This window comes from Lonchura striata, chromosome 18 (genome assembly GCF_050655825.1).
Source record: "Lonchura striata isolate lonStrDom1 chromosome 18, ASM5065582v1, whole genome shotgun sequence".
Lineage (NCBI taxonomy): Eukaryota > Metazoa > Chordata > Aves > Passeriformes > Estrildidae > Lonchura > Lonchura striata.
In genome coordinates, this window is record NC_140720.1 from 6,531,638 (window position 1) to 6,550,410 (window position 18,773).

The 18,773-nt window shown below is 40.2% G+C and overlaps 1 long non-coding RNA gene across 1 annotated transcript; it reads right to left on the minus strand.

Moving 5' to 3' along the window:
• Window positions 1-6,282: 6,282 nt before the first annotated feature.
• Window positions 6,283-18,333, minus strand: LOC110484701 (uncharacterized). The gene is made up of 3 exons (XR_002467796.3): window positions 10,051-18,333; window positions 8,381-8,474; window positions 6,283-6,420 (listed from the first exon to the last, which is right to left on the minus strand). It is a non-coding gene; the product is annotated as an uncharacterized LOC110484701 (long non-coding RNA).
• Between the last annotated feature and the right edge of the window lie 440 nt (window positions 18,334-18,773).

Consider the following 18,773-nt stretch of genomic DNA (forward strand, 5'->3'; position numbering starts at 1 on the left):
GGTCTGTATAAAAGAGAGGTGCATTTGAATAAACTGGAGTTTTACTCAGGAGCTTTCTGAGTCAGTCTTCTCATTCTGGTCCTGCCTTGACAGCGACACAGCCCTGCTCCAAAGGACAGGAGTGCTGGCAGATCCTGCTGGGACAGATGCAGGGTTCCTCCACAGGTGGCTGTTTAGCTGTTAATTCTGTTGGGCTGCACCAGAGCCTGGTGCACATGTCCAGTCCTGGGCAGGAGCACACCCAGGTCCATCTGCTGCCTGCATCAACCAGCCAACTCCCGTGGCAGATACACAGAACACAACTCAGAGCTGTAAAAAGGGTCTGAGCAAAAAACCCATGAGAAACGTGGAAAATAAACCCTGAGAAATACACTTGGTAAGTTTCCAATTATTTTTTTTTTTCTTTAAAGGAAATAAATAACTCTGTATAATCGCTGCAGTGACCAGGTCTATCTCGTGGGAAGGAGGAACTACATGAGGAGTAATCAAATCACTAAATTATTTTTTACTCTCTGCCACAGGGAAAGTACATAGTTATAAGGGATGCATCAGCTTCTAAGAAAAAGAAAATTAAAAATCATGCATACCAGTCTCCTGTGCTGTCTCTTAATTTCCAGGGAAACTCTTGTCTTTTCATGGAAGCGGTGTTGCATCCACAAAATTTGATTTCAGAGAAATTTGATGTCATAGCTCTTATTTTCTTTCTGTTCATTTCCTGGAATGATAACTTGTCACAACAGAGCAACTACTCTTGGTACCAACAGCAATGGTTGGGATCTTTTTTGTCAGAAATGGATAAATAGAGGAATTCTACAATTTTTCTATCTTTTTGTAAGACATTTACAACAAATGCCCATTGATTTTGAAATTACTGTCCTTGATGGAGATCCTTTGCATGGATATGTTTCCTTTCAGCTGCCTCTATTCTAACCTGTGTTAAGGAAACAGTTCATGAAGACTCACATTCTAAGTTTTAAAAGAAAGATTGATGCTGGTTTTATTTTTGATATATAAACATCATGTAGGATGCTCAGTTTAAGTAAATCAAAGGAGGAACTTCAAAGCTGGAGCTTAGGACATTTAAAAGTGTCACTGACATTTTACACATGACAAGACTGAGGAAGAGATGCTCTGAAAAGACAATTGTAAATTGCCATTTGATTTTGCTACAATTTTGTCATCATCCCCAAGGACGAGAGGGAAAGAAGTAGGAGATCAATATGGTTCGTGGATCTCTTTACCCATATATTGCTTTCACTTAGCTAAAGCTGATAAATACTGCAATGGAAGTGCCGAGGAGGAAAAATAAGAATCTGTAAGACTCACTGCAAATTAAAATGAAGAAGAGCAAACAAAACAGACAAAAAGATGGTTTAGGACATGTTTTAATGTGTGCTCAAATATCACTACTACCATCCACTATGGATGAGCAGTCAGCAAAGATAAGAATGTGCATTTGTACATTAGAAAATTTTTGGAAGTTATCAGTTATGTGTCATCAGTGAAGAGTGGACAGAACAGAAAATTAATTGTTATCTCATTTCTTCTCTTTTGGCATGAAACACACCAAACTGAACATAGATCTGATTTTCTGCCCACTCTGTCTTGGAACCTCAGATTCTTTCCTTGCTGTAGAACAAACAACAGATCCCAAAACAACTGCTCAGCCCCACCCAGGGGAGTGCCCAGGAGCAGCACCACAAGCACCCAGCCATGGGGTGCTCTTGCTATTTCTGCTAAAGAAAAGTTTCCTCTAAGAAATCCCTTCAGGGTTTGAATGGTGACAGGAGATACAAGTGGCAGAAATCAGGGATCTGTGGCAGGGCCTTAATCATCATCTGCCACATAGAGAAACACCACTGAGTGTCAGGATTTCAAATGAGTTACAATTTCTTTCTTTTTTTTTTGCTCATACAGGCAAACCATATTCTCTTCTCCTGAGCCAGGCAAACAATTCCCAGAGATTTTGCTCTAGTAAGAGTCCAGTCCCAGAGCCCAGGAGCTATGGGACCCTCAAGTCTAACTCATGGTCACAGGAAATCAAAGAAAGAAGAAAGTCAGAATTATGTTTCTTTCGCTATGTAATTTGCTTTCCCTTAATGTCCACATATTTATAGAAATATTGTTTTGGCCTGTGCTGTAGAAATTAAAATTTCCCCGTACCTTTCATAGTCTTGAAATATTAAATAACTGATTGAAGCTGGATGGTAAAATCTGAAATAGTCCCCAACACCATCCAGTCAAAGTAAAGACAGATCATTTCTAGGTCAAGATTTATCTCATCTTTCAGTAAACACTAAGGATAAGTCAGATTAATCTCTCCTTCCAGAAGCCAACTATGAACGGGCCATAAGGCAGCAACTCAGTGAGCTACAGATATCTGCTGGTGGAGGGCTCCTGTCAGGGGAACCTATTCCCCCTTTTCCTGAAGGAGTCATTCCAAGTGCAGTCCTATCAGGGACACTTCCCAGCAGGACATTTTTTCTACTGACACCTACATGCCACTGCAAACATCCACCAGCTGCAGCAACACGTCCCAGAGAGCCCAAACTGGAGTCCTTTCAGTTGCTATGAGCTCACTGAGCTCGACTCAGGTCTCATTTCAGAGGGACTTTTCTCCTCTTTGCAAGATAGGCCACCTTGCCATTTAATGATGTCTCCAATTTTCTCTAATTTTTCAACTGCTTTAGTTCTACCCACCTGGTTTGGTGTGGTATTACACCAGGAGTCACCTGGTATTTGACCAGTGTTGGTGGTAACATCTCTGCTGAGCATCAAGGGGTTTAATGTCAGCAGGAGCTTTGCAGCAGCCGTGGGAGGATATTGTCAAAATGCTCCACACCAGCTGCTCTGCTTTCCAGCCAGCAGCAAATTAATGTTTAAACCATGTTTCAGTTTAATCAAATGGACAGCCCTCCTGCAATATATTGCTTTCTGCAAAGAGCTGAAGAGACCATTATATTTTATGCTAACTTTTAAAACATTATGGATGCATTATACAGTTAAAGTCCAGTAAATAAGGATTTCCACACAAATTTATCTGAGTGAGACAATTAAAAGGTGGAAATTCTTTCAGTTTGACAAACAGGAAAAGAAGAAGCGTAAATGCATTGGGACTGACATTTTCAGAAGTCCAGAAAAAGTGGGATGCCCAAGGCTGGGAGCCAGGCACTAACATTTGTATAAGTTGCTGGAAATCCCAAGCTCTTTTTCTCTCAAACCACTGGGGATCAGTGATCCCCACTTTCCAGGTAATTTCCTCTAAAAAAGTGAGGTTTTACCACTTTGGATAAAATGAGAGCAATAACAAAAAAGAGCTTTATAGGAATGGGCATCCATCCTTGTTGGCAGTCTGGCTTTTAGGGGACTGATGGACATGGCACAGTCCCCAGTACAGTGACACAGCTTTGGGTTTTCAGACAGGGACATGCGATGTGTGATTTCACTTGAGATGTGTGATGTGTTTCCAACAAATTTTGGACAGAATCTCTCTATCTTGCCTCTACCCTTTGTGAGGCCATATTCACAGTGGTACAGTAGAAAATCAGTTTGACTCAAACAGTCACATCTTTTTGTGGTCTGCTCCTTTGTATCCAGGCCAGTCATGGTCCCAAGGCCTGACTTCGTGAACATTTCGGGGTACAGACACACACACAGCCCCTGTGAAAGGCTGCAGGAGTTCCAGAGTGCTGAAGAACTCTTTAATATGTGGATTGTGATCAGAATCAATCACTGGGCTATTCATCTGATGCTACTCAAAGGCCTCGTAAAGTATGAGAGTAACTTTCATTTCAGGATTTTAAACAAGGTATTTATTGAAAACTGTGCTGTATCTTCTGGTTTTAAAACTTTTTAAAGGGATGGAGTGGGGCTAGAAACCAATGTAGTCCCCAAAATGGAAAAAGGTGCACTGATAATGAAAGTGTAGTCTAAAAATCCCAGAAATTCACATATAAGAAATTTTAATTTAATTAGGTGCTTCAAATATCAGATTTCACCCTAAAAAAAGCAAATAGCCAATAGAAGAGGTGATCTAAGGTATTTAAAGCTAGAGGCTATGATTTTTCAAATGAAGCCAAAATCAGTGAGAGGAAAAATCCTTCCATTTTTTTTTTCATTTTAATCTGATCCAGACCAAAAAAAAAACCAATCTTAATTTTCATTTTTAATAGTACATTTTATTATCACTTACAGAAGAGGTCTACTATTTGAATTATATTTAGTAAAAGAATCCTTTTTTCCTTATGTTCCCATTGAAAGAAAAAATTGCTTTTTATTGTTTTCCACTTGAGATTGGTCTCAAATGAAGATCACACCCAGAATGGTGTGTGGTTCAAAAGTGGTCAGAATTCTGGTTTGCCTTAAAAAGCAGGAACCACTACAGAAAATCAAACCTGTTTTCAGAATGGAAACCTTCTTTGGTTGTCTAGAAAGACTGATCAGACAAAAGAGAGTGAGCAGGTCTAATTCCAAGTAGAAGCATGATTATTTGAGCTTCTCATGGTAGGAAAAAGAAAAGTCACTACAATTTGCCCAGAGTTAAAATAAGAGTGATTTCGTGCCAAAATATGATCCAAGGCCCTGCTCATCTTGGCTGTCCTTTGTGAAAAAAATTTGACGTTTCTATAAAGCTTTGGAGAAAAACAGTGTAACTGCTGGCACAATTTATCAACAGAGGACAGGCTGTACCCTACTTCTCCTTCAGCTGCTGATCAGCTTGTCTGCAATAAAAACACCCCCTCCAAAATACTGGAGAGGTCCCTGCCTCCACTCAGGCACAGCATGAATCCCACACTGCTGCTGAGGACTGAATTCCTAACTCAGGTTCTTAAATCCAGATGCCAAAATCAAATACCTCATCCAACACCTGACTCCAGGCCTAAGTAGAAGTTTTAACCTAAAGGTAAAGGATGGACAACAAATCCAACCACATCAGTCTTACTCAACTCAGGTCCAAGAATTTGAAATGGGAAAACAACATGATAGACTCCATACACTACCCATTATTCTCTTAAAATCCCAATACTTTTATTCCCCCCCCAGCAGTAATCAGGACAGCACTGTAGCCCAGAGTCTGGGGAAGATGCAGATGTTGTAGTAAAACAACCCGAAGTGAGAGAAGCAGAAACATCAAGGGAAGAGACATCAAGAAGGGCTTTGCATCATTCCATCCAATTTTCACTGTAAAAATGTAAACTTAGGTCTCAAGTGTCTTATTAGGCAAACTCAGCAAATAGGAAGCTTGAGCAAATGAGTTTCACTTTTGCAGGCTGAGATTGTTTTGGCATCTGGAAATATGCTTTGGATGATTGGAACATGGCTGGGAATTTGAATACTTTCCCCCCCTACCCCAATCTTGTAATAACCTCCTTGAGAGATATCTTCAGACTGTTGCATTTATATTACTGGCCTCAGATCATTTACATCTAATCTTCCAGTGCTGTTAACAAAAGCTGGGCCAGCATGTGCAAATGTAAATAACTTTTTTTTTTAATGTGAAATCCCAGTTTAACTACATAACAGACTTCAAAGCAGGTTTAACATAAGTAATGTCTGCCACACTGGTTATTAAACTGCTTTCTGTAAGAGTTATGGCTTTAATTTATTCATCTGTTTTGGCTGAAGCAAAGCCATGCTTCCCTCCTTCATGCACTGGAATACTGTTTGAAATAAACTATTTCAAAGTAAGCCAGGAGAAAGAGGAGTTGGTAGAAGAAAGTGTCAGTGGATGTCCTTGTGCCTCACCTGGTTCTGGTGATCTCAGAGGGGCTGGGCTCGGGTCCTGTTCCACCCCTGCCAAAGGAGGTTTCCTGCACACTGTTCACTCAGCACCAGCACGTCCTGCCTGTCACTGGGTTCTGTGGCAAAGCAGCTCAGGAAAAGTCATCTGGGTGCAGGAATGCCAGGGTGGGATCCTTTGCACAGCTCCCAAACCAGGCTGTGGGGCTGCACGAGATCCACAGGGCACCAGAACAAGAGACTCACTTGGGAATCCCAAAGACTGACTCCCTTAGACAGCCACAGCCACAAAATGAGCAGTGGGGAGGGAAGTGAGGGAAAGAAAAAGAAGAAAAACACCCTCCCGTTGTTTCAATCTTTATTGTATTCTTTTGATAAGTGCTCCTTGCCCTCCACAAGTTGGATTTGCCATTACATAAAGTGGAAAGAAAAGCAAGAGAATTATGTGAAATTCACTGGACTTTTTTTTTTTTTCAATAAGAGAGCAAAATGGCAAATCTAAAACAATTCATGTTCATATTCCTCAAATTGAAAATTTCAATATTTTTGTATTTTTTAATATTCAATTATACATCATCTCATGGGAAATCAAAATAAAATGCAGAATTGTATCTTGCTGTCCATAGGAAACAGATCCACCAACTTCAAAATATTTTTTAGGCTTTTCCTTCACAGAAAAATCTGGAATTTGGAGGGAAAACAAGATTAAAAAGTATCTAATGCTTTGTAGATGCAAGTTCCCATTCTCCACAGAAAATTGAACAATTCTTATCAGATCAATAATTTGAGAAATGATGCTCACTTTCAAAAATCTAAAAGATTTATAAAACCTTATAAAAAAATACAACAGAAGACTGAATAGAGAAAATATCATGGTGCTGGGAGCAAAGGATTTTTCCCACCATGTGCTCACCCACACAATGGAGGATTCACCTTTTAACCCTTTTGCCCCTCCCAAAGTTCTGTCCATCCTTTGCTGTCCAGTGGTGGAGTTCAGTTCCTTAAATCCTGACTGGAGATCAGGTGCTGCCATGGTGACAACCTGACCCTCCCAATGCTCCAACCACCAAGGCCATCCCATGATAACAATGCAAGGGGGTAAAACATAACTATACATCTATAAAACCTCTCTTAACATACATAATATTTGCCTTTTAATTGTGAGAGTCAACCATTGCATTACTCATCTCTCACAAATCAGAAATATTAAGAAACCTTATTTTGAACAGATAATTTCAGAAGAAAAACCACTGGATGATATATTCCTGGTGCTCACTGCAAAGCTTCCCTGCCCTTTGGAAAGTGGTGGTTTATTGTAACGTGTAGGTTTCCATGGCAAACATCTTATTTCAATATAAACAGGGTAGGATAAAAATGTATCTCCTAGCAGCAGTTAATGCCCAAAGGCTGTGGAGATCACCTTCCTCGTTTCAAACGAGTCACAGCTATTTATTATAAACAGATGTTAGAATGGATGCAGAATTGTAAACTCCTTAAATGAGTATCTCATCTACATTCAGCAGGGCACAAAAGCTGAGAAATTCATTGCATTATGCAAATATGCAATTTTTTCCAAATGTATTCCACCTTCTTCTGAATAATTCCCATGAATGTTTACTTAATGTGGCAAACTGCATGAGCAGAAGCAACTTAATTATATTATTTTGTACAAATCTCCACCTTGTTAGTGCCTGCATCTGCCTTGCTGTTGTAATATTGGTTCAGGGTAAATGAGCAATAATAAAAAATGTGGGGTGCTCCACAGGAAGTGGACAGTGAGGATGGAGCAAGAACTTTCCTGTTTAACACAGATTATTTTTGAGGATTGAAAGGGAGGAAAAAGTCCCAGAGGGTCACAAGTGGCATTCATGCAGTACCTTGCCCTTCACTTATTTTGTAAAATGCACACAAAGAATTAAATGATTAATTTAGCTTCATGTGACTCAAAAAAAAAAAAAAATACAGTTCTCTTTTCCTGTTCTTGTGTATTGGGCAACCACAGTTTGCAAAAGCCAATACAGCAAATTGGTTATGGAAGGATTATTAAAATACAGACCTTCCCATTATTAGGTCAGCATCACATCAACTGAGCTATGTCACATCCCACAGGTAACAACATTGCATTTTATTTCTGTTTGGAAAATACCAGAGAAATAAGGATCTGCTCAGTTTAGGGCAACGGACTTAATTTCTCTTATTTTCACTTACAGCTTTAAAAATCCCAGAAAACACTCTAAATTTGCACTTTAGCACAAAAAAAAAAAAAAAAAAAAAAAAAAAGCACCAAAAAACCACAAAAAAAACCCCAAAAATCCTAAAAAAAACCCCCCACAGCAGGCAGTGTGATTACATGCAGATTAAAAAAAAAAAAACAAAATAACAAACTACAACAACAACAAAAAGTCCACAAAAAGCCAACTAAAAACACAACCAACAAAAAGGAGCTTCCACAACTCTCCTAGACATAAACAGCAACCCAGTCCTTTTAGCTTCATGGATGAATGGCTAAATTGGTTTGGGAAGTCAGCAGTTCAAGAATTAATTGAGGATAGTTTTCAGTTTACTGTTCAAAACTTGCCTGCCTTTTTAATCATCACAGTCCTCACAGACTTGTTTTTCTCTTGCCACTTTCTTCACCAACCTGGAAAGTTTTGCTCGTTGATAAAAAGCCACATTCTGCTTCTCTCCAGCTGAAATACTGGCATTTCTGAGCAGAGCAGCACCATCCTGGGGAACTGAACGAGAGACAGATGAGACAGCACAAAGTAAAAAGGTGGTTTTTGCTCCATTTCCAGTTCTTGGGCATCTGTTCATTGCTGGAAACAATGGATGCCAGTGGTGGAAAAGGACCAAGAAATCAAGCAGAATATTTAATAAAGGAGCCATTTTCAAGCAACAAATTTATCCCAGCAATCAAGACTGCAGGATGAAAATGAGATAATGAAGGAAACGGAGAGATGAGACAGACAAGTAGCCTGAGAAAAGGCTCCCAATGAGATGTGTTATTTTGTTAGTGCATTTCATCATCAAAGAGACAAGAAAAGTGAAATTAGGCTCATAATCATCATTGGCCTTTACACACAGTAAGATTTAGTGGGCATGTAAATGCATAGTTGATTACTTTTATTTTTTAATCTGCTATTACTACTGTCAACATTTCAGCTCGTTTGTGCTCCTGTCTGACAGCAGTACCTAGAGCTGGTCAAACACTGCCAAACTCTGTTTACAGAACAAGTTCATGAATTCTGAGCAGCTGTTTGGTTCAGCCTGTTTGTGCCCTGCATTGTTCATGAATATTCAAGAAAACATGTTTTGTTTGCACAAATGGTTGGGGAGTGGCATTTTCTGTATGAATATATTCTCATACAAACTGATATTCCTGGGGGAGCCAGAGTGTTTACTAATTCACCACTAACTCCTTGTTTAAAAAGTTTGGGGCATTTAGTCAGAAATCAGAAACACTGTGACCTGACTCAATTAACCAGCTGCATGCCACCACACACAAGCAGCAAACAGTAAAAAGGGAACAAAACTCAGCTCTGGCATGTATAGATTTGAGCAAAAAGCTTATGGGGAAAAAAAAATCAAAGCCTTTTGTGAGCAGAATAAGAGAACTAAACGGTGACTACTGGTCCAAATGGATGAACAGCCTGGTACTCATGATGCATCTCAATTTGAAGTAAGGTAACCATTGTTGTTAGCATATTTAAGAAAGGAAAAAAACCAAAACCAAGCTAGGCTAGCAGATGTTCTCCTTAAAACTCCTGTCTTAAACTAATTTATTTTTGTGTTACATATGGCACAGGAATCTCTTTTTTCTTCAATGTTTCTTCCGGCAGAAAAAGCAGATAAATGATGTATCAATGAATCTTGCTTAAAGATGAGTCAGCTGGAGAAACGCGGGCATGAGTGCCAAGCAGGGAGCAGCCAGGGAGTGGGACTGGGATGTGCTGCCTGGCCTGGGCTGTGTTTACCAAGTCACAAACACCTTCTGGCTGTTCTGAGCTAAAACACCCAGCCAGGATGAACTTATTGGGAGTTCAGTTTGGGGAGGATCTCCTGGAGCTTCAGACAAGAATCTCAGGAGTTTGAAAACAGAGGTTATAAAGTGCTGAATGTGTAGGATTCCTCCAGGAACTTTTTCTGTGCGGGAACTGGACTTGGGAAAGAGAGAGAGACAAAACACTCTGGGGTTGTTAATTATGTAGATGCATTGATCATTAGCAAATGAATCAATAGTATTTTTCTATAAACACAGAGGAAGTGGCACAGCAATGTAAGTCAAATATCGGAGAGCAGTAACACACAGACCTGACACTGGCTGGGGGGCCCCTTCCTGAAGGTAAAACCTGCAGGTTTTGTTTCCTATGATTTCAGGAAACACTCCCAAAACTGACTTTAGCATGTTAATCTGTTGCTAAGAAACAAATGAGTGCACACAGTCATGTCCACTCTTCTGTTTGCTGTTCTCCACAGTGTAGAAAGTTTGGGTAATGACAGAAAGGAGCAAAACTCACATTACATAATTTTTAGAATAGCACTGATTTATCATCACATAAATATTGTCTCAGTGTTGCTCAACTTGTAATGATTTTGAAAATTACTGCTTTTAAGATACTAATCAGGTTGTTAGGGAAGTAGAATTAACTACACAGAACATATCTGTTACAGTAATGTAAAGCCTTTCTTGCCCCACAAAGCCCTTTTCTATTTCTCTTCCTTTGTGCCAGCAGCTGTACATTGTGATATCCTCCTGGCCAGAGGGAAACTTCGGAGAGCATTACACGGCTCTGCAGAAAACCCTCCTGCTGGCACATATCTGACTTGTAATACACCCAGCTAAAAATTATCTGACAGAAGTTAATTAATATTCTAGCTTCTGCAATTAGATAATGTTATTCACACCTAGGGACTCGAAAGCACATACATATTGAGCAGAAATTAATATTTATGCTTGTAAGCATAATTATTCTGAAACATGAAAAAAAGATAAGAAGATATTATTTGATTATTGACCTAACAAGACCCAACTCAAAAGCTAACTACTTCACATATTTCAGGGCATGGACTTAATTTGTGAGGAGGATGGGATTTACCATCTCATATTATAAAACAGACAATTTAGCTTAAGTGTTGTTCAAAATGCCCCACCCTTTAAAGCATAGAAAGTATTTCAGCCTCAGAAATGATAAGTGTTCTTCCTCAGGGCAGACACTTTTATTAGGTTATTCCTTCCCAGGCACTCATCTTGGATAATTTTACCCATTTACAATAGACTTATTTTTTTGGCTTGGGGAATAATGGTCAAGGTTTCTAGGTTTTTATCCAGCCTGGCTGGTGGGTTTCAGCCCCTGCAGCTTCCACGCCGTGAAGAGCAGGGCAGTGGTGTTAACTTCATGCTACTGCAGTGGGAAGCAAAGATTTTCTCATTCCCCTTTCCCTGCTGCCAGGAGAGGAGAACAGAGCCATTCCTGCCAGGAAGTCCTGCACCCCCAAATTCAACCCTGGCTGACCAAAAATCCAGCCTAGTGGGACTTTTGGTGCTCTTAGCAAATTTTCTATTGTGGGAATCCCTCTCAAAGGATAATGAGACTCTTTTGAAGAGTCGAGGAGGCTACCAGGAAATCAATTTGTCAATCCCAATATGGTTTTTCCTCTTTCAGCCAGCCTCCCCCTGTTCCTCTGCAGCTGGATGCTTCACCTGTGTCAACATCCTGCTTGGAATCTTTGTTAGCAACAGGTCCAAAACAAGGCTGACAGAAAGGGACAGCAAGAGGCTTTGTGAACAGCTATGAAAACACAAAGTACCTGCACAGGCCTGGCTGCAGAGCAGAGGGGCTGCCCTCGAGCAGCAGCAACAGAGGCAGAGCTCTGGCCCTGCACCTTGTGGGTGCCTGTCCATTGCAGGCTCTCTCTGCAGCTGAATTCTTCCTAACATCTCTGTCTGTGCTGGCTATTTGGCAGTAGAAAAGGGTCTGAATTTTCCATAAAGCCCCTTCTTCAATAGAGTGCTCTAAGTGACTTCATCCAGCTACCTCCTCCTGTGGTATCCAGCAGCTGATTGCCTCTGAGACCCTTTCTGCCAGCGGGGCTGGACCCACTCAGTGCACTCAGATCATGGAGGAGAGGAGTGGGGGATGAAGGAAGAGACAAGTATTGGTCCTTTAGGAAATAAGGTTAAAAATGGAACTCTTGCCATAATAGGAAGGAATAGATTTTCTACTCTTGTAGTAAATAAAGTCTCACAGGATGAAGAATAGCAGTATCAATTTCTATTTTAACAAATTCAGTTCCAGGAGATTTAATTTTTTATCCAAAGACACACCAGAGAAAATTAAAAGTCATTGATCTTGTTCACCTATCTCCCTTTCTTTCCCTCCCTCCCTCCCTCCCAGTTTCACATTTCAAGCACTTACTGGGGAGAACCAAACAGTCATGAAGTCAGCACAAGAAACTACTGCTCTGGCAGCATCTTATTTCCTAAAAGGAAATTTTCTGATAGGAACTTCCTTCAATAGGAACTTCCTATCAAAGAAACTTTTGATAGGCAACAGAGCACCCACCTCCCAGCCCTCAGAGCTTTCATTGCTTTGGGAAAGTTGTGGCCCTGCACCATTCTCACCCCCTTTAACTCCAGGATTCACACAGGTGCAGACCCAGATTTATTCCTCAGGGCCTCCTGGGTCATGTTGTTTAGTTTGATCTTGTTACCCACTTACAGCAGATAAGAGGGTTGAGGATTTCTTTTTAGTCTTTCTCTCTCAACGGACTCATTCTGAAGAAAAACAATTATTTGTTTCACGTTTTTTTATGACTTGCTTGAAAGAAGGATGGCTTTCAGCTTTTAAAAGTCAAAAAGTAGCAGAAAACAGGAAGGATGTGCCACTTTTCCAACCAAAAATCAGACTGATTTAAGCACTACTACAAATTTAGAGGAGCCAGCCCTATAAGAGAACTATTTTCAATTCCTTCTGTTGAATCACACAAAAATGAAGTTTTAATAGTTTCTTTATTATGTTACTTTATCAAAAAGAAGGGTTGTTGTCATGGAATATCTACTCATTTAGGTAACTGCTTTCTGTATATTTCTTTTTTGTTTTCCCCCTGTCCCAAACAGAAACCTCAATTACAGCACTTAGTGTTTGGGCAAGATGTCAGATTAACTGGAATACATATCCTTAGAGAAATCAGCTGTGCATAATGAAGCTCATGACAATAGAGGAAAAACATCCTCCAGATGAGGAAGCTTTTACATTTTGTGATATTTTTAATCTCCCCCTACTTGTTCCTAGGAACATGTCAAGATATTCCTTTATCAGATAAGGGGGAAAATGGGCCAGATTGCTGATAAATTCCTTACACAGCAAGTCGGTGATAAAAATGGAACAAGAAAAGCCTGCAGATCAGATTTTTTTCTTGGAAACTGAGCTGGATCATATTAGATGCAGATGATTCTATATGAACCTGAGAAACTCCTGTGGTGCCATCAAATCAAATTATTCCAGCATCTGGCAATAATGACCAAAAAAAGAAGCCTTAGATACAGTCCAGGTGAAGAAGAGAATGATGGGCAATGTCTGTTCTGCCTTTTACAGTTGGATTTTTATTGAGGGCAGTTCACTGGGAGATCCTATGATACAAACAGCAGAGTGTTTTTAAACTCTCAGATAAAAGAAAATTCCAGTTGCACATTTGCCCCAGAAAGCTTTAGGTTGTCTTGTAACCAGCCTAAAATGATTTTATTTTCCATTACTCTGAATATATTATTTTGAGTATATTCCACTGCAAAGGTGAAATGTTTCATTTTGCAGCTAGATAGTAGGAAAAGTATCAGGTTAATTCATTGCTAAAAGTGAATATAAAATTCTAGCTGAGATTAAAAGTTACATTTTTTTCTACTAAATTATATTGCCAGAATATAGCTGGAAAGTATTTGCATATTCAGGAGAAGGCTATGTAAGGCCAGAGCAACTAACTGAAATTACAAATATGTCACAAGAAAATACAAGGAATATGTTATAAACCTAAAAAAGTAGTACCAGAAGCATGGAAATCACTAGTTTGTAATCAAACAGATGATTGAGGAAACCCAAAACTTAATTCTTTTGTCTGAGAACCAGTGCTGGGAAATAGTTTAAAGTTGTGGAAAGTACTAGATAGAAATCCCTAAGGCCAAGCTGTTCCATAGGGCTGTTCAAATGAAATAAAGTGGGTAAAATATTAGCATTTTTTTTTTTTCCACCTAAAACTTATCTACAAGGGGAAGTTAAGGCTCAATATTTACTACAGCTTAAAAGATAAAAGTTGCAACCAGCATAGCACCACATAAATGCAGGAAGAATGGTCAGGTGCAACTAAAGGTTAAAACATCCAGTCTGCCCTCATGGAGACTCTGAGAAGGAGGGATACTAAGCAGGAGAATTCTCTGTGTCATTGTGGAGTCACACAATTTAGAATGAATTATTTATATTTATTTGTATTAAAACAATAATTTTGCTTCCTATTTCCCCTTGTTAGAAGGCAGCAGCTTCTGCCTTTTGTCTCATGCAGATCAGCCTCCCAGAGATCTTGATACAGAGATTATATTGACTTCAGTAGGAGTTGGGGTCTTAAATTCAGCTGTATCCAGGCCTGAGGCAGAAGGGGCTTCCTCCCCTTTGGGCAGAGGCATGGGCTGGCTCCATGGGCAGAGCAGCACAGAGCACACATCCAGTGGAGCTCAAAATGCTGCTTTGCATGCAGCAGTCATACAGAAGAGCTGGGAGAGAAATTCTGTAAAAAATTTATCAAAAGTGTTGAAAAATCCCTCTGTTGAGCGAGGCTGGGCTGCTCACCTCTCTCCTTACTGAGGGCGAGTTGGTAGAGAAATGAACAAATATAATCTGTTTTATCTTGGGGTTTGCTTTTCCCCTCCCCAGCACTGCAGTGTTTTAGTGACAAAATAAAAACCAAATCAAAGAGAAGAGAGCCATCCATGCAGCTAACTTGAAGACAGGTTTCATGGCCCTCAGAGGAAAAACAGCCCATTTTTTTTCTCCACCAAAGAACGAGCGTTCTGATATTTTTGTGACAGCATCTCTGTGCTCTTCCCCCACTGCTCATCCACATGTGAGCAGGGGATGTGAGCAGGACCCTGAGGATGAAGGAGAATCCTCCTTGGAGAAAGCTCCTGAGGGCTGATAGCCCTGCTGGCCCCACTGCTGCCCCAGTCCAAGCCCCTGCCAGGCCTGGGGAGTTGTTGGATGGCTCAAGGGTTTCAGGGGACTTTTTAGGTCCATTCAGCTCTTTCAGGGTTGCCTGACTGAGGCACCAGTGGGAAGAAGCACCTCAATTACAAGTGAGGCCTTGGCCATGGAGAAGCCTGAAGGAGCTGATTGTTTTTGGCAGTGGAAGGAAATGAGAACAGCCTGGGTGGTTCCAGCCCTTTACAATGTGGTTTAGTGGGTGCTGGTTGGATTGGGTCCAAAGTTGGCCTTGATGATCTTGAAAAACACATTAGAGTGTTTTCCAGCTGTAGTGATTCCGTGATTCTATCCTTTTCCAACCTTAATGATGCCATGATTCTGTTCAGTGTCTTCTGAGGGCTCCCGTGTCAACCTCAGGCATTGAATGGCATTGAACATGGGCAGGTCAGGTCACCTTTGGCACTGAAAATTACTTTCCACACCATTTTTGGATGTGCTGCTCAGCACAGTTCGCATTGCAAAAGCCACTCAAGAAAGAGCATGTTAGAGCAGGACCAAACCCACGTCCCACACGCCTCTGCACATGTCAATGCAGGAATCAACCAGCAAAGCAAGATGCCCTTGAACATCACTGGGAAACTGCACTACTGTTAAACAGGGATTTGCACTGACTTCGAAATTAGCCCCAATTCCCCTCACTGGATAACAGGGAATGAATATGGGAGCAGTATGGTTTTATTATAATACCTGGATTTTACTGGTACACATATTCAGAATTATTCCTTTGGAATAAAAAGGGCCTCTAAACACATAACCATTCAGCTTTATTAACTAACAGATAATTACGTATTAAAACCCACTGAAAATGTGTTGTAATTTTTACCTAAACTAAAGTGTAATTACAGTCTTTGTAGTGTAGGGTATGACTGTAACACAGTGATGAATTAAAGATGAGAAATAAGCATATAGGCCACTTTGTGTTTATAGTAGACCTCTCCACTGTATTCCCCTTGTGAATCCACTTTCAGGAATATGGTTTAACTTTCCTTTACACCTGCTGGGCCCAGAATGGAAGATTTGGGAGCCACCAATCTGCACAGGAGGAGAAGAGCAAGCCTGTTGTTCTGTGCAGCCAAACACGATGTGCCTGTATTATTACAACTTCCTGAATAGCCCTAAGAGGGGTAATTTCTCCCTGCTCTGCATTTCCCCTTTGGAAACAGTTTCCTGGATAATTTGAGGCTGGCAGTTTCCTCCACCACAGTGCAAACATGAATGGGACCTGCTGGTGTAACACTGCTGCTTGTTAGGCAAATGTGTAAAATAATAGTTTTTTAAGTGGAAGAGAGACTATAAAAAAGTTGGGCTTTCCCCCCCCCCCACCATTTAGTACAAATATTCCAGCATATCCCAACTAACTCTTCAGCTACAAATTAAAAAAATATGCTTTGCCAAGAATTTTAACTGGTTGTGCAAATCTTTGCCATCTGTTGCACTGTCTAACTGCAGAGACAAACCCAGCATAATTTGCCACTGTAGCATAATAACATTAGAAGGATGATTTATTGGGCCCTGAATGTTCTTTACTCAGATCTGTGAGCTTTTGTTGGCCTTTGCACAAATTTCAAATACAAACTCAAACACGGGGCTGCTCCCTCCCTCCACTGCAATCTCCTCATGTCAAACACAAATCCTCTAATATCAGTTACCATATCACTGTGCGTGCAATCCCCAGCTTACAGGGTAATAAATCCAGGGGAAGGATGCTATTATAACTCTGCTATCTTGGAACATATATAAATAATTCACACCTTTCCTATAAATATTTATCCCAGTAACCACAATACTCATTCAAATAAAGGTTTCGTCTTTATCCACGTCCATTTGCCATATACAAGCCTATCAAATGGAATATTCCAGCTCTTTTCTCCACTTAATTTATATTTTCTTAAAATTCAGATGTAAAACTTTCCTCATAAAAAAGTCGCCTAGTTTTCCTTTGTCTTTTTTCCTTTTAGCTAATTCTTTGGTTTCAATTGAACTGCTGTGGGTTTACATGAAAATGAGAGACAAGTCTTGGAATGGCATCCTTCTATTAGTGTCCCACAGTCCTAAAAAAAATTGTAATGATATTATAAGCCCAGCTGTATGGTGAAAATACATCTGAACTGTAACCCAGGAGATAGAAAATTTCTATGAACTTTCCACACTGCTAAATGCTAAACTGACAAAATATGTTTTTCTTTTTTTTTGTCTTCAGTCTCTTCAATTCTCTCTTCAAAGGAACACCCACAAAAAACAAAACAAAACAAAAAAAACACCCAAAAAACCAAAACAAACAAAAAACCCCCAAACAAACAACCAAAAAAAACCCCCTCAAAAACAACCCCAAAAAAACCCACAAAAAACCCAAACAAACCAACAAACCAAACCATCCTGAAATGTGGCAGCTTTAAAAGGCAAAATTAGACATTTATCTCTTATTTGCCTCAGGAAGAAAGGAGTGAAGCAATGGGAGCTATGAATGCTCATAAGGAAGAATGGAACAGTCAATCAGTTACAAAATTACTCCCTGCAGGATGCAGCAGCTTGGTTTTGCCAAAAAGTCATAACCAAAAACACATCCTGAGAGAAAAATTCCTCTGAGTGGCTACCTTTTTCCTGAGGAGAGATATTATGAACCATAAAAATTATGTGCTGCTTCTGTTTCATGAACATTACATAATTGCCAGACTAAATAGCCAGAATAAACAGAGAACAGGCATTTTTACTGGGCTTTGGAAGAATAAAGCCATAAAGAAAATAACTCCATGAAATTTACAGGAGAGACCCATTTCAGACCATATGTTGGGAAGGAGCTACATCCAAATGTATGAGTCAATGTGTTAGCAAAGTGTTGCATGTGGAGTTTGTGAGCTTGGGACTGTTGGGGGCTTGGGTTTCTCAGCACTTTTATGCTGGTCTACTTTTATCTTTCAAAACATGACACATCTACTTGACTTTCTGCAGCAGGAAATTTCCCCCCGCTCTTCACTGTGAATCTGAACAGAGAAATTAAAAATACTTGACTTGCCCATGGTGTGGACACTTCAGCATCTGTGTAATTCTTTTTTAAGCTTCAAAACCTGAATTGATTGGTTTAGGCTTGACAAGTTGGGAAAGTTGGGGCTGTTCAACCTGGAAGAGAGGAGGTTGTGTGGAGACCTCAGAGCATCTTCCAGTAGCAGAATGGGCTGCAGGGAACTAGAGAGGCACTCTTCACCAGGAGCTGTAGTGACAGAACAAGAGGGCATGGCTCAAATTGAGAGAAGGGAAATTCAGATTAGATTTACTGAAGAAAATCTTCATTGTGAGGTTGGTGAGGCCCTGGCACAGGTTGCCCAGAGCAGCTGTGGCTGCCCCGTCCCTGGGATTGTCCAAGGCCAGGTTGGATGGGGCTTGGAGCAACCTGGGACAGTGGAAGGTGTTCCTGCCCATGCCATGGGGCTGGAACCAGATGACATTTAAGGTCCCTTCCAACCCAAACCATTCTGACTCTATTTTGCAATCATGTGATTACATAGCACAATTATAGGCATCACTGACTCTATTTCTCCAGGTATTCCATAATCCAGATCCCCAGGTTTTTTTTTCTCTGTTGTCTTCAGACCAGACTCTTGTCTCCATTTATTTTTAAGGTGTGATTTATACAGCTTATAAAAGTATTATTTCAAACCTGCCTGCAAGCAACAGCTGTATGACTGCATAATTACCACTAAAAGATGGCAATGCTAGGAGAAGACATTCTCACACAAAAAAACTCATCTGGCATAATCACTCATTTATTTGTTTAATAGTTGAAATTAGTGA